Source organism: Borostomias antarcticus (genome assembly GCF_949987555.1).
Source record: "Borostomias antarcticus genome assembly, chromosome: 20".
Taxonomy (NCBI): domain Eukaryota; kingdom Metazoa; phylum Chordata; class Actinopteri; order Stomiiformes; family Stomiidae; genus Borostomias; species Borostomias antarcticus.
This window is the reverse complement of record NC_140253.1, coordinates 7586115-7600523: the sequence shown is the minus strand read 5'-3', so window position 1 is coordinate 7600523 and position 14409 is coordinate 7586115.

Here is a 14409-nt window from a genome sequence, read left to right as displayed (position 1 = left end):
AGTGTGTCAGCTACCTCATCACCTGTCAGTGCAACATTACCTCCAGCCAGTGTGTCATCTACATCATCATCATCTGTCAGTGCAAATTCAGCTCCAACCAGTGTGTCAGCTACCTCATCACCTGTCAGTGCTACATTACCTCCAGCCAGTGTGTCATCTACATCATCATCATCTGTCAGTGCAACTTCACCTCCAACTAGTCTGTCAGCTACATTAACAGGCAGGACAACTTCATCTCCAGTCAGTGTGTCATCTACATCACCACCTGGCAGTTCAATATCGTATCCAACCAGTGTGTCAGCTGCATCATCATCTGTCAGTGCAACTTCACCTCCAACCAGTGTGTCAGCTACATCATCATATGTAGGAACAACTTCACCTCCAGCCAGTTTGTCAGCTACATCATCACCTGTCAGTGCAACGTCACCTCCAACCAGTCTGTCAGCTACATTAACAGGCAGGACAACTTCATCTCTAGCCAGTGTGTCATCTACATCACCACCTGGCAGTTCAATATCACATCCAACCAGTGTGTCAGCTGCATCATCCTCTGTCAGTGTAACTTCACCTCCAACCAGTGTGTCAGCTACATCATCATCTGTAGGAACAACTTCACCTCCAGCCAGTGTGTCAGCTACATCATCACCTGTCAGTGCAACGTCACCTCCAACCAGTCTGTCAGCTACATCACCAGGCATTACAACTTCACCTCCCGCCAGTGTGTCATCTACATCATCACCTGTCAGTGCAACTTCAGCTCCAACCAGTGTGTCAGCAACATCATCACCTGTCAGTGCAACTTCACCTCCAACCAGTCTGTCAGCTACATCACCAAGCAGTACAACTTCAACTCCAGCCAGTGTCTCAGCTACATCATCATCTGTCAGTGCAACTTCACCTCCAACCAGTCTGTCAGCTACATCACCAGGCAGTACAACCTCACCTCCAGCCAGTGTGTCAACTATATCATCACCTGTCAGTTCAATATCACATCCAACCAGTGTCTCAGCTACATCATCATCTGTCAGTGCAACTTCAGCTCCAACCAGGGTGTCAGCTACATCATCACTGGTCAGTGCAACTTCAGCTCCAACCAGTGTGCCAGCTACATCACCACCTGTCAGTGCAACTTCACCTCCAACCAGTCTGTCAGCTACATTAACAAGCAGGACAACTTCAGCTCCAACTAGTGTCTCAGCTACTTCACCACCTGGCAGTTCAATATCACATCCAACCAGTGTGTCAGCTACCTCATCACCTGTCAGTGCAACATTACCTCCAGCCAGTGTGTCATCTACATCACCATCATCTGTCAGTGCAAATTCAGCTCCAACCAGTGTGTCAGCTACATCATCACCTGTCAGTGCAACTTCACTACCATCCAGTGTGTCAGCTACATTCCCAGGCAGGACAACTTCACCTTCAACCAGTGTGCCATCCACATCAACAGCTGTCAGTGGAACTTCAATTCCAACCAGTGTGTCAGCTACATCATCACCTGTCACTGCAACTTCACTTCCAACAAATCTGTCAGCTACATCAGTAGGCAGTAAAACTTCACCTCCAACTACTGTGCCATCTACATCATCACCTGTCAGTGCAACATTACCTGCAACCAGTGTGTCAGCTACATCGCCACCTGTCAGTGCAATTTCACATCCAACCAGTGTTTCAGCTACATCATCACCTGTCAGTGCAACTTCACCACCAACCAGCATGTCAGCTAGATCACCAGGCAGGACAACTTCACCTCTAACCAGTGTGTCACCTACATCATCACCTGTCAGTGCAATTTCACATCCAACCAGTGTGTCAGCTACATCATCACCTGTCAGTGCAATTTCACATCCAACCAGTGTGTCAGCTACATCATCACCTTTCAGTGCAACTTCAGCTCCAACCAGTCTGTCATCTCCATCACCTGTCAGTGCAACTTCACCACCAACCAGTGTGTCAGCTACATCACCAGGCAGGACAACTTCACCTCCAACCAGTGTGTCATCTACATCATCACCAGTCAGTGCAATTTCATCTCCAGCCAGTGTGTCAGCCACATCATTACCTGTCAGAGCAACTTCACATCCAACCAGTTTGTCAGCTACATCATCACCTGTCAGTGCAACTTCACTTCGAACCACTGTGTCAGCTACAATCCCTGTTCCGTTCACCTCATCTGCCACCCCTGCACCAACCACTGTCACAACAGCAGCCCCTGCAGAGCCAGAGATTAAGTTGGAGTTCAAACTCTCACAGACATTCTCAGAGGACCTGAAGAATACATCCTCTCCCCAGTTCAAATCATTGGCTAATCAAGTAACTACAGCGGTAAGTTGTTCTTTATTTGTTAATCCTTTCAAGATTATGGTAATCATCTTGATGTTTATGCTTGACCACTGTTGCTAATACTTATATGCTGACACATTACACCATCACACAGTAGGCTCCCTGAAATGGAACATTATTCACTATTTTGACTATAAGACATTTCAATGTCTAAGATATTAGTTGGGGAAAACAGACTCTTATTGATCAAGCTTCTCTTTGTCTTCAAATGTATCCTGTTGAACAGGTAGAATAATGAACCATGTTATATCTAAATGGGCTGTTTTTACCTTCTGCAGCTAAACAATATCTACGAAAACAAATATGGATCCAGTTTCAACCGTACGGAGATTAAAGGCTTTAGGTTTGTACTCTAGCTGTGCTGTTTGTTTTGAATCCTAAAAATGTATCAAATCATTCTTACAAAATTATTGATGTATCTCTACTGTACCTGCTGAGCAGCTGGAAATGCCAAAGTAGGCCTAAATTTGGTAACACTTGAAGCTTGTTCATTGTGATATATTATCTTTTTCCAGACAAGGATCAGTTGTGGTAGAAACTGTGCTGGTTTTTAACAACATCAGTTCAGTCCCTGAGACCACTGATGTGGCTAATACAATGGTAGAGGCCGTGAACAACAACAGCTCCAACTTCTCACTCCCAGTGAACACATCTTCCATTGTAGTGACAAGTAAGAATCAAAGCTATTTATAAAGTCAATACTCATAACATGACTTATATTAAAAATGTAATTTAATGTCGATGTCATAGCAGCAAATGATAACGACTTTTTGTTAGAAAAAAAAAGAAACAAAAGAATCACATGATTATGTGAGCATTTCATTTAATGTGGCTATTCAAAATATTATTACAGAAGTTGTCCCTGCAACACAAGCTCCAACCACGATTGCAACTCTTGTATCGATTGTATCAACGTACTCATTGACATCACCACCACCTGTCAGTGCGACTTCACCACCAGCCAACATGTCATCTACATCAACATCACCTGTCAGTGGAACTTCAAATCCAACCAGTGTGTCAGCTACATCATCACCTGTCACTGCAACTTCACCTCCAACAAATCTGTCAGCTACATCAGTAGGCAGTAAAACTTCACCTCCAACTAGTGTGTCATCTACATCATCTGTCCGTGCAACTTCAGCTCCAACCGGTGTGCCAGCGACATCACCACCTGTCAGTTCAATTTCACATCCAAACAGTGTGCCAGCTACATCATCACCTGACAGTGCAACTTCACCTCCAGCCAGTGTGTCATCTACATCATCAACTGTCAGTGCAACTTCACCACCAACCAGTGTGTCAGCTACATCACCAGGCAGGACAACTTCACCTCCAACCAGTGTGTCATCTACATCATCACCTGTCAGTGCAATTTCATCTCCAGCCAGTGTGTCAGCCACATCATTACCTGTCAGAGCAACTTCACATCCAACCAGTTTGTCAGCTACATCATCACCTGTCAGTGCAACTTCACTTCGAACCACTGTGTCAGCTACAATCCCTGTTCCGTTCACCTCATCTGCCACCCCTGCACCAACCACTATCACAACAGCAGCCCCTGCAGAGCCAGAGATTAAGTTGGAGTTCAAACTTTCACAGACATTCTCAGAGGACCTGAAGAATACATCCTCACCCAAGTTCAAATCTTTGGCTAATCAAGTAACTACAGCGGTAAGTAAATGTTCAATGGTTGAAGACAAAGAGCAGCTTGATCAACGAGATTGAATGTTGTGCCTTAGTCCTCCGCCACCAACACACGCACTAAAATAATTAAATCTCTTAGAATGATAAATCATCTGTCTAATTTCAGAGAACCTACTGTCTGATGGTATAATGTGTCAGCATAGATAAATATATTTGCAACAGCGGTCAAACATAAACACCAAGATGATTACCGTGATATTGAAAGGATTATCAAATAAAGTACATTAACTATGTTCTATCTAAATGTGGTGTTTTTACCTTCAACAGCTAGACAACATCTACAAAAACAAATATGGTTCCAGTTTCAACCGCACTGAGATTAAAGGCTTTAGGTTTGTACATTGTGTTATCTTGAGTCCAATGAATGTATCAAATTATTCCTCCAAAATAATTGATGTACAATATCTGTACATGTTGGGCAACTGGAAATGCCAAAGTATTTTTGACTACATAAATGACCCTTGTTCATTGTGATATATTATCTTTTTCCAGACAAGGATCAGTTGTGGTAGAAACTGTGCTGGTCTTTAACAACATCAGTTCAGTTCCCGAAACCACTGATGTGGCTAATACTATGGTAGAGGCCGTGAACAACAGCTCCAACTTCTCCCTCCCAGTGAATACATCATCTATTGTGGTGACAAGTATGAGTCAATTTCCATTTAGTATTGTTTGGAGCTATCCGTAAATATACATAATTGTTTTATGTCTATATATTAACATGCCATTACCAATATGTTATTTCATTTTTTTTATAGTTTTGAAACAGTCTTTAGACCATACACACTATAACTATATGCACAAGAGGATAATTTGTTGACTATTTGATATAATAACCTAGGTTCTTCTGTTCCAGGGGTTTCAATCAGAGCACCAGCAACTGTTGCAACTTCAATGTCTCCAATAGTATTAACAACACAATTCACTATAAACACAACTTTAGCACCCACCACCCTTGTGACCAATATTACAGCAGCACCCACCACCCCTGTGACCAATATTACAGCAGCACCCACCACCCCTGTGACCAATATTACAGCACCACCCACCACCCCAGTGACCATCATTACAGTAGTTCCCACCACTGCAGTGACCAATATTACAGCACCACCCACGACCCTAGTGGCCAATATTACAGCAGCACCCACCACCCCTGTGTTGGTCACAGTGGCCCCAACCACTAATGCACAACTGATGACTCCTCAACTGTCACTGACGTTCAGCCTGATGAGGGTGTTTGACACTGCACTCAGAAACAGCAGTTCAAAACAATTCCAGACACTGGCTGCCCAAGTGGTCTCAGAGGTATTTCAAAATGTCAATGTGTTGTACACAACTCTTTGTTGTCTTGACTTCTGCTTCATGACTATCATCCCATGTCCTCTATTTCAGCTGGATAATCTATACAGGAATAGGTTTGGAGCCAGCTTTAATCGAACAGTGGTTAACAGTTTCAGGTGTGTACATAATGGTCCCATGATCATCAATGATTACTGTGTTTGTATGTAACAGATTAACATTTTTTTATGTATTTCATTTTCTATGACTTTTCTCATTCTGCATTCAGTGAAGGATCTGTGGTGGTGGATAGTCTGCTGATATTCAACAATGTCAGCTCTGTTCCTGCAAACAATGTTGTAGCGCAGATCTTAATAACTGCCATCACTACAAACTCATCTGGCCTTACCCTTCCTATCAACGCATCCTCTGTTGTGGTCTCAAGTAAGCAAACGTAACTGCTTTGACTCCCTGAAACATGTCTATTCATTCAGATCTCCGAATTAGATTTTCATACGGCTTTCAACGGCTCTTGCAGGAACTACTACAGAAGCAAACTCTCAAACCTCTGCTTCAACGGCTGGCCCTACTACTGCCCCAACTGCAGCACCAACCACTGCCCAAACTACAGCACCAACTGCAGTACCAACCATTGCCCCAACTGCAGCACCAACAGCTGCACCAACTGGAGCACCAACCGCTGCCCCAACGGCAGCACAAACTGCTGCCCCAACTGCAGCACCAACTGCAGAACCAACTGCTGCCCCAACTGCAGAACCAACCGCTGCCCCAACTGCAGTAACTGCAGCACCAACAAACCCCCCTTCATCTGGCGAAGGCAGTCTATCTCTTCAATTCAGTTTGGACCAGGTGTTCAATTCAGATTTTTCCAATACATCCTCTTCAGCCTTCCAGAATCTGGCTGCCACTGTGATATCTGAGGTAAAAAATAATATTCTATCAGCAACATGCAATGTTCCAGAAAAGCAGGAAATGTTGATAACGAGTTAATATACATTATCATTGATTATTTGGGGTTGTATTATACATAGCATTACAAGTTACAACTGTTTAGATCATCTTTTGTCTCATACCACAGGTATATTGCCACATTTTATATTGTTTACCTGAATTATGTCTCAATGCAGATCAATTCTATTTACAAGAAGAGCTTTACATCTTTTCTTCGTTCCATCATCAACAATTTCACGTAAGCATTTATTTCCATCAATCGTCAACTGTGAGGGTGTGTGCGTCTCTGAGAATTGTCCCTTTTGTCTTCTTATCCAATACAGGAATGGATCTGTAGTTGTTGACATGACCCTTGTGTTCAACAACCAGTCTTCGGTTCCCAGTGCAAGCGACACAGAGACAACTCTTAACACTGCTCTCTCCAGCAATTCCACCTCCCTCGATATTATTGCAGGCAGTGTCAGTGCCCGTGAGTATTAAACAGGACCATACCATCTTCTAATGTTGTATTGCTTTGCTTCATAGACATCCACAGCACCAAATGTTATAATAAGCTTTAATAGCAACAGAGGTCACTGACTCCAAATGTCACTAGCACATTGTACGCCCACCCGTCCACCCCAACCCATTTTGTCGGGGCGGGGACAACAATTACACCATCTCTATCACTTAGCTAACTTACTATCAAAACGCCATCCAATCTATTCAGCTCCACTCTGGCTAGCTCTGCAAGTGATGTAGCAAAAGTGTGACTGGTGCAACAGCTAGTGTTAGTAAAATAGCATGAAAGTCATGAAACAATATAAGAAATGTGTCAAATGTAGAAAAGATAGCCTAGCACATAGTTAAGCCTTTCATTCATTTTTACCATATGCTTCCTTTTTTTTGAGTGACAGCTGCTAATATTGGCCTACAATGCATAATTTGAGACGTCTTATATCACACAATATATAGTCTTCACTATACCCTGTTACTGCTGCATGAGGCGCCAGCTCTATCAAACAGTAGTTTTAGCCATTTTTTAGACTTTTAAGTCATTTTAACCGTGCAAATAGGCTGCTTCAGTAAATGAGCTGTATGTATAGTTTCCACGCCAGACCCATGACAGTTCTTCTGCTGCTACACTACGGAAGATATGCTAAATATGTTACTGCATGCTGCAGGTCTCTCTATGGGTCTAGGACACTGCTAATTCATTGGTAGCGCAAAATCAGTAACAACTTTTGCGATCCCACCCAACCTGGCCTTGCCCATCTAACCTGGGCTAGCGTCTCTCATTTGCTGCTACGACCTGTCACCCTTTCAATTTTGACCCCTAGACCCACCCTTAGAACACCAGCTTGGGTGGCAAAATGGCACAGACTCTACAGTATTATGTAATATGCTGAGCGCAGCGATTCAACATAATATTTGAGTCTGGAGAGAGATTACAGTATGCACTGTATATCGGCTGCGATACAAACTTTTATGTGTCTTTATTTCCAAATTGTACAGGAACTCCAAATAATAAATATAAGGTTTAATATGCTCCTTTCAAAAATAAGTTTAATGGTGAAAAAAAGAAGGTCGACTGAAGTCCCACTTTTTTGTGTATGTCACTAGGTGTTCTAGTATGAAAAATGTATTTCAATTGGGAAAACTCTGCATTTAAATACAAACAGAATAATAGTGAAACATAGCTTGTTTTTACCCTTCACTGAACTGTCTGTCTACCTCACTTGTCATTTCAGAAACACCAACAACCGCTACCCCTGTGGTGGCCACAACCTCAGGAAGTCCTCCAAGACCTGCTGCCTTCTCTTTGGCTGCCATGACACTCTCTCTCCTGCTAGTGGTACAGATGCTGGCTTGCTCATAGCATGCACCACAGCTGCCTTTTATATTGCTTGAGTCCCATCTGCTACTGCGCTCACAGAAATACCAAGACAAGAGAACTGATCGGCTGAACCAATGAACTGTCCCTCAGCCTTCATGTCACAATGAAGTCTTTCCTAATTTTCTCTCACCAAAGAGAACAGCAGTACTGTATGACATATGCTATACTTAATATGTATGATATGTGTTGGGTCGTAAGGTACATGATGAATTTTACCTATACTATATGGTAAAATTGATTTTTAACATTTAAAACTTTTAAGTGTTAAAATATGTTATCCCCTTTTTAATGATTGCACACAAATGAATGGCTTTTTGTACAATTGCATTGGACAAACCTAACATAAACTCAGTGACCCCTTTATTAGGTATATGTTATGGTTCGGGCCGGGTCCGCCCCGGCTCACCCCCTGCTCCCAGTCTGGACCCGCGTCCCTGCCCCGGACCCCTGGTTCGCCCCGGACCCCTGGTCCACTCTGCTCGCTCCCGGTCCAGACCCTCGCCCCTGCCCCGGGCCCCTGGTTTGTTCTGCTCACCCCCTGCTCCCGGTCTAGACCCTCGCCCCTGCCCTGGACCCCTGGTTCGCCCTGCTCACCCCCTGTTCCCGGCCTGGATTCCTCACCCTGAGCTCCTGTGCCCCCTGGACCTTCCTGGACCCTGATCACCTCCTATCCCAATGACTGCCCCTGCACTACCCCCAGAGACTTTTGTACACTTTGGTCACTGTCACTTGGTTTTGTTCTGCCTCCTTGTGTGTTTGGTCTTGTGTTCGTTGTCTTGTCTGTTGTCTTGTCTTCTATGTTGGTTTGTGTCCTCCCAGCTTTAGACACCTGTGCGTTGTTCCTTGATAGTTCTCCCAGAGTATATATGCCCTCCTGTTTCCTTTGTTCTCTGTCGGTTCATTGTTAATGTTAGTGTTTCCTCCTGGTGTTCCTCTGTTTGTTTTTTGGGGATATTAAAACCTATATTTTGAACCTGTGCTGCTTGCCTGCCGTCTGCTATTGGGTCCTACCTCCACCAGCCTCAAACCCTAACAGTATACCTATCTAGTACTAGGTAGCAGGGCCACCGACAGGGCGGAACAAAGAGGACAGTCGTCCCCGGGCCCCAGATAAGGGGTGTGCCCAAACTGACCCTCTAACCTTGAAATAATCTGCTGGAATATTTTGTCAAAAATAAATATCTGTGAAGACTTAAGATAGTATTTGTCAGTCACATAAAAGCTTGTTATATTTGATATTGATAATTTTCCTTGACATAGTGGTCAAGAACAGATTCACGTCCCCTCCCTGTAGCCCAATGCAAAAATGGTTTGGTCCGTCTTAAGTTTAACATCACACTCTCAGGCAGCAAATATAAAAGCACTGGAGGAAGAGATGACCCGCTTGCATGGATCATGGGGCAGTTTTCTGACAGAGAAAACTGCTGTTGCCAGTGTAATGGGCATCGAACCCAAGTTCAAACTGAGACAGAAAGAAGAAGCGCTTTTTTGATGAGTCAGATTCAGAGCATGATGCGATAGAGGAAAGCCCAGCAACTATATTCAGAAATAAAGTGTTTAATGTCGCTATGGACAGCATAATTTCCCAGTTAGGTGTACACTTCACATCAGTTAAGCAGATCTGCGAGGAGTTCGGTGTTTTATGGAAATTTAGAAACATGTCCAAAGACGATATCAGCACGTCATGCAGAAAGCTGTCCGCGAAATACGAGTATGATCTCTCACAGTCACTCGAAGTTCAAATCCACCATGTAAATAGTCAACTATCTACAGTGCGACTTTTGACCTTTGGACCTTTTGAATGCTATAAACAAAATGGAGCTACAGGGTATATTTGGAGACCTGTGCGTCTTGTTCCGCATTTTCTCTGCCAGTGACTGTGGCTGGAGGCGAGCGCACCTTCAGTAGGCTAAACTGAAACTGATTTTTTATTTTATTTTTATAGGCTACTTGCGCTCCACAATGTCACAGGAGAGGTTAAACGGCCTGGTAATACTCTCCATAGATCGTGAACTGGCAGAGAAAATTAACTTCAATGACCCCATCAATGAAGAATATTGTGCATCTACTATCTTATGTTTGTAGAACTAATCGCCCTTGATTGTCTTCGCTCACACGGTCCTCGCCACCAACCCTCTCTGTCGACAAAACAGGAATCCACCTGGGCTGGGGGGTGGGAAGCGAAGGCTGGGAAGGAACGCAGACATAAATGTTGACTGTAACCACAGATCTGGGCCCCCATTTCTCACATTGCAGACTGCTGTGTGCATTAAGCAACTGAGATTTGACGGTCCCCTTCTCGAGACGGGTTATTGTTTTTTTATTGCATGTTATTGTGCTTGTTCTTCGTATGGTTTAGATGTTTGTTTCTCCTCCCCCCCCGCCCCCCCCCCCCCCCCCGGATCGGGGCGGAGGGGCTATCCTTTTAACACCCCAAGCCTAGGTGAGGGGTCACCCGGGCTATATATCCGGGCACACCTCCAGGAGCCATGTCACCCGTTTCGTCATCCATTCCCGAATTTTCCCAGGAGCTTTGTAAGTAGACTTAACCACGTTCGGGAATGAGGACCATTATCCCCCAAATCATTTTAGAACTTAAGAATAGAGGGATCTTGCTGCACATCATCTGTAGGAAGCTGGCTGCTTCTCAGGAGTAGGACAGGTAGGCTAGTAGCAAACTGAGAGAAGAGTCGCAGGAGCACATGGCTATTAAAGCCTTTTATTGGAGGTGCAGAATGACGTTTCAATGTCTATCCATCTTCATCAGGTCATATGAACAAAGGCAGAAGTAACACTATAGTTTTCTATAATCACCTAGAATGGCTCCAGTCCCTGAATCTGAATTTTCAAATTTTCAGGGGTCTTGAAAGGCTCTAGACCAGAGTGATCTCTTGGTTGGAATTCCAACGAGGCCAATCAGCGTCCTTTGAATTAAACTGTGCAACATGATTTGTTAATGGATAAACTAATCGCTTAGGACTCCTTCGGCAATCTTGGAAAAATGGCTGCATTGGGAGTCTGTTCACACTGAATAATGAGGTGAAACGAAATGGGAATTCAGTCTGTCAGGGTAATAATCACCTGGCAGGTGAGTAAAAAGTGCACCATACCTAAGTTGAATTCCACCAATAGTCAGCATAGCTGCCTAAGGCATACAATATAGAGGCAAATGTTGTAGCATATCATTATATCATTACATACATTAAACAATTATTTTAATCAATACATTTGAGAAATATAGAAAAAGTACACAGTATCATACAAAATACACATGATCATTATACATAGGCCTATAATAGGAGGGACACAATAATCTAAGGGGTAACTGTCTATTTTATTTTATTTTTTGATTATGTCACCATCCCTCGAGGGTGTTGAGTTTGTCTCTATGTCCCAGAATGTTAAAGATTCTTATGATAAATGTATGTTTAAGTTTCTGGCTACACATGCATATATCTATCTACACTACGGACAGAGAGAAAAATGGGCATGAAAGCTATCAATTGAGGGATGAAGGAGCGAGTGTCAAACAAATAAAGCTGAATGCACGTTTGAGATTGCAGATTGTGCTCCCTGTAATCCCCCTTTGGTTTGGCAACAGATCATTGATTCAAAGACGACTAATTATGCTACTGCTAATGACAAAACGAGTCCTGCAAGTTAGAAACTCACAGAAATTCCAAAACTGTCCATCTTAAACCCGCTGACACAGTCACTTCACAGCCACTCACTTTCAATGCACATTAAGCAATGGAGACAGGTTGCTTTTGAGCATCAATTCATTATTGGGAGCTGCAGACAAATCATCATAAAGGACTAGTCTGGTAAGAAATCATCTGCTGCAACAGTTAAAAAGGAAATTGATATTTAATAACCGTTTTGTGTAGTTTTAACTGTCTAATGTTGTTAATTTACTACATGATTGTGTACATGTATTTGCTTGAACCATCAGTAGCAGTATCATTATGTTGGATACTCCGATACTCATATAGCCAGCTTATAACCATGAAATGTTTGTATTGCGATTGCAATCTTCCAATGATCGGAAGAAAATATTGGTTATGGAGAGGTGCACAATGAATTAATTATATTATCCAGAAAATGATACATTGCAGGCAGATTGGGGACAGAAGTTGTACAGGGGGCCCAACCCACCTTCACATTGATCATAGCCTACAAAGAATTTCATTCTATCAGTCTAGGCTAAGGTTGAGAATAGTGAGGTATAGCCTATAGTTAATCATAACTAGGGCTGTTAAACAATTTTAAAAAATCAAATTAATTACATGATCTGAAAATTAATTGATCGCATATCCATTTTTTGCTGGCAAAAGCCCCCAAATTAGGATATTTCAGTTGAAATACAGTACATTACAGTAGTGTGGCTGATGAGTAAATAATTGAAAATATGATAAAGGGTGCTCAAAGTCAATATTTTATTAATTATTATTTCAAATTATCTTAGGCTGTGTCAGGGTTTCAAATAACTCAAAATAAATAATATGCCTCTGAAAATAAATAGCCTATCAATTTGGAGGAAGCAATTTGAAACACCTCCATTAAGTCCTTGTCCTCTACCATTGAAATTGGCCTGCAGTCCACAGCAATCCCCGTTGCAATGGTAGACTTGTTCATTCAGAGCCTGCTCTTAAAGAGTGCGATGGTATGTAAATTCCTTCTTGCAGATATTGCACACGACCACGCTCTTATTAATTGTCCCATCTGGGAGTTTTTTTTTTATACATTTTTTATTTCACCTTTATTTATCCAGGGGAACCCATTGAGACCAAGGTCTCATTTTCAATGGTGCCCTGGTTACACAGCATTAGAAACAGCAACATATACAAAAGTCAACAACATATAGAACAACATAAAACAGAAGGCAACATTATTTAAAACACACACAAGACTCGACTTTATAGTCCAGTAGCCAAGTACCCAAGGTGACTAAGGCATCCATTTTGAAAGATTCCTGGAACTCATTCCATGCACTGGGAACACTTTAACTGAAGGCAGTTTGTCCTATTTCAGTGTTGACTCGAGGGACCTCAAGAATAAACCAAGTCTCGAGACCTAGTCTGATGGATGTTTAATCGCCATGAAATAAGGGAGGTTAGGTAATTAGGCAGTTTTTGTAGGATTGCTTTGATTTGCTTCGGTAGTTTGACCTATTACCAACGCAAAAAAGCTGAGGGTGGGACATATGTTTAGAGGAATTTGATTGGAACATTGGCAAGTGGACGGGTTTTAAGAACTTTAGACAGATTTGATCGAAGAATAGCGTTGATTGACGGGTGGATGTCGTGAGATTATTGGCCTAAAATCTAAGGTACCTGTTGTCATCATTGCATGTTATCTACCATTTTCCAGGAAGTAAGAAATTATATACTTTGATATAAGATTACAACAAAAGTAGAATTTTGTAAAAAAAAAATTGGCATACATTGTTTAATAGGTGAACACTATGACCAATTATGTGAACCAAAATGGAACAGAATGCTTTTTTCATTTCAGTGCGACTAACGGCTGAACACTGCAAGAGCCTCAGTAAATGTGGAGTGGAATGTGTGCAGGAGGGCACATGTGTTAGACACACTGTAGAACAGGGGTTCCCAACCTTCCTTCCCCAGAGCCCCCCTAACTTACACTTGATGGATTTTGCGCCCCCCTCAAAATCGCTGTGAACATCCAGTCTGTGTGTGTATGTGCGCAAATTCCATCAGGTGTAAGTTAGGGTACAATGAAGCGCTTCGCAAGTGTAGCAGTATTATTAATGTTGACACGATTCATAGTCTCTGATTAATTTCTTGAATTTATATGGTATTATAGTGATGTAAATACAAGGCTTTTTGACCCTTCATCAGATATGATCATGTATTTTGTAAAAAAATTGATGAGACATTTCAATAACATGATTCTTTGTCTAGCTAATATTAAGGCCTCAAATTGTCTGGGGCCTGGCGCCCCCCCTGCGATTGTTAGCGCCCCCCTAAGGGGAGCCTGGACCCCAGGTTGGGAAACCCTACCCTCAAGTCAAGACATTTTATAGCCTATAAGGGGGGAATCCAAGAACCTAGTAGCCAACTATAGGGAAGTCCCTGTATCACCAGTCTTCAAATACACTGTGCTACTTGTCAGGTGACTTCAAAGTAGACTTAGGCCAACGGGTAAATGTCCCATCAGATAGGCATAGCCTGTCCTGTACTAAAACGGACAGGGCAACAACCAGTGGA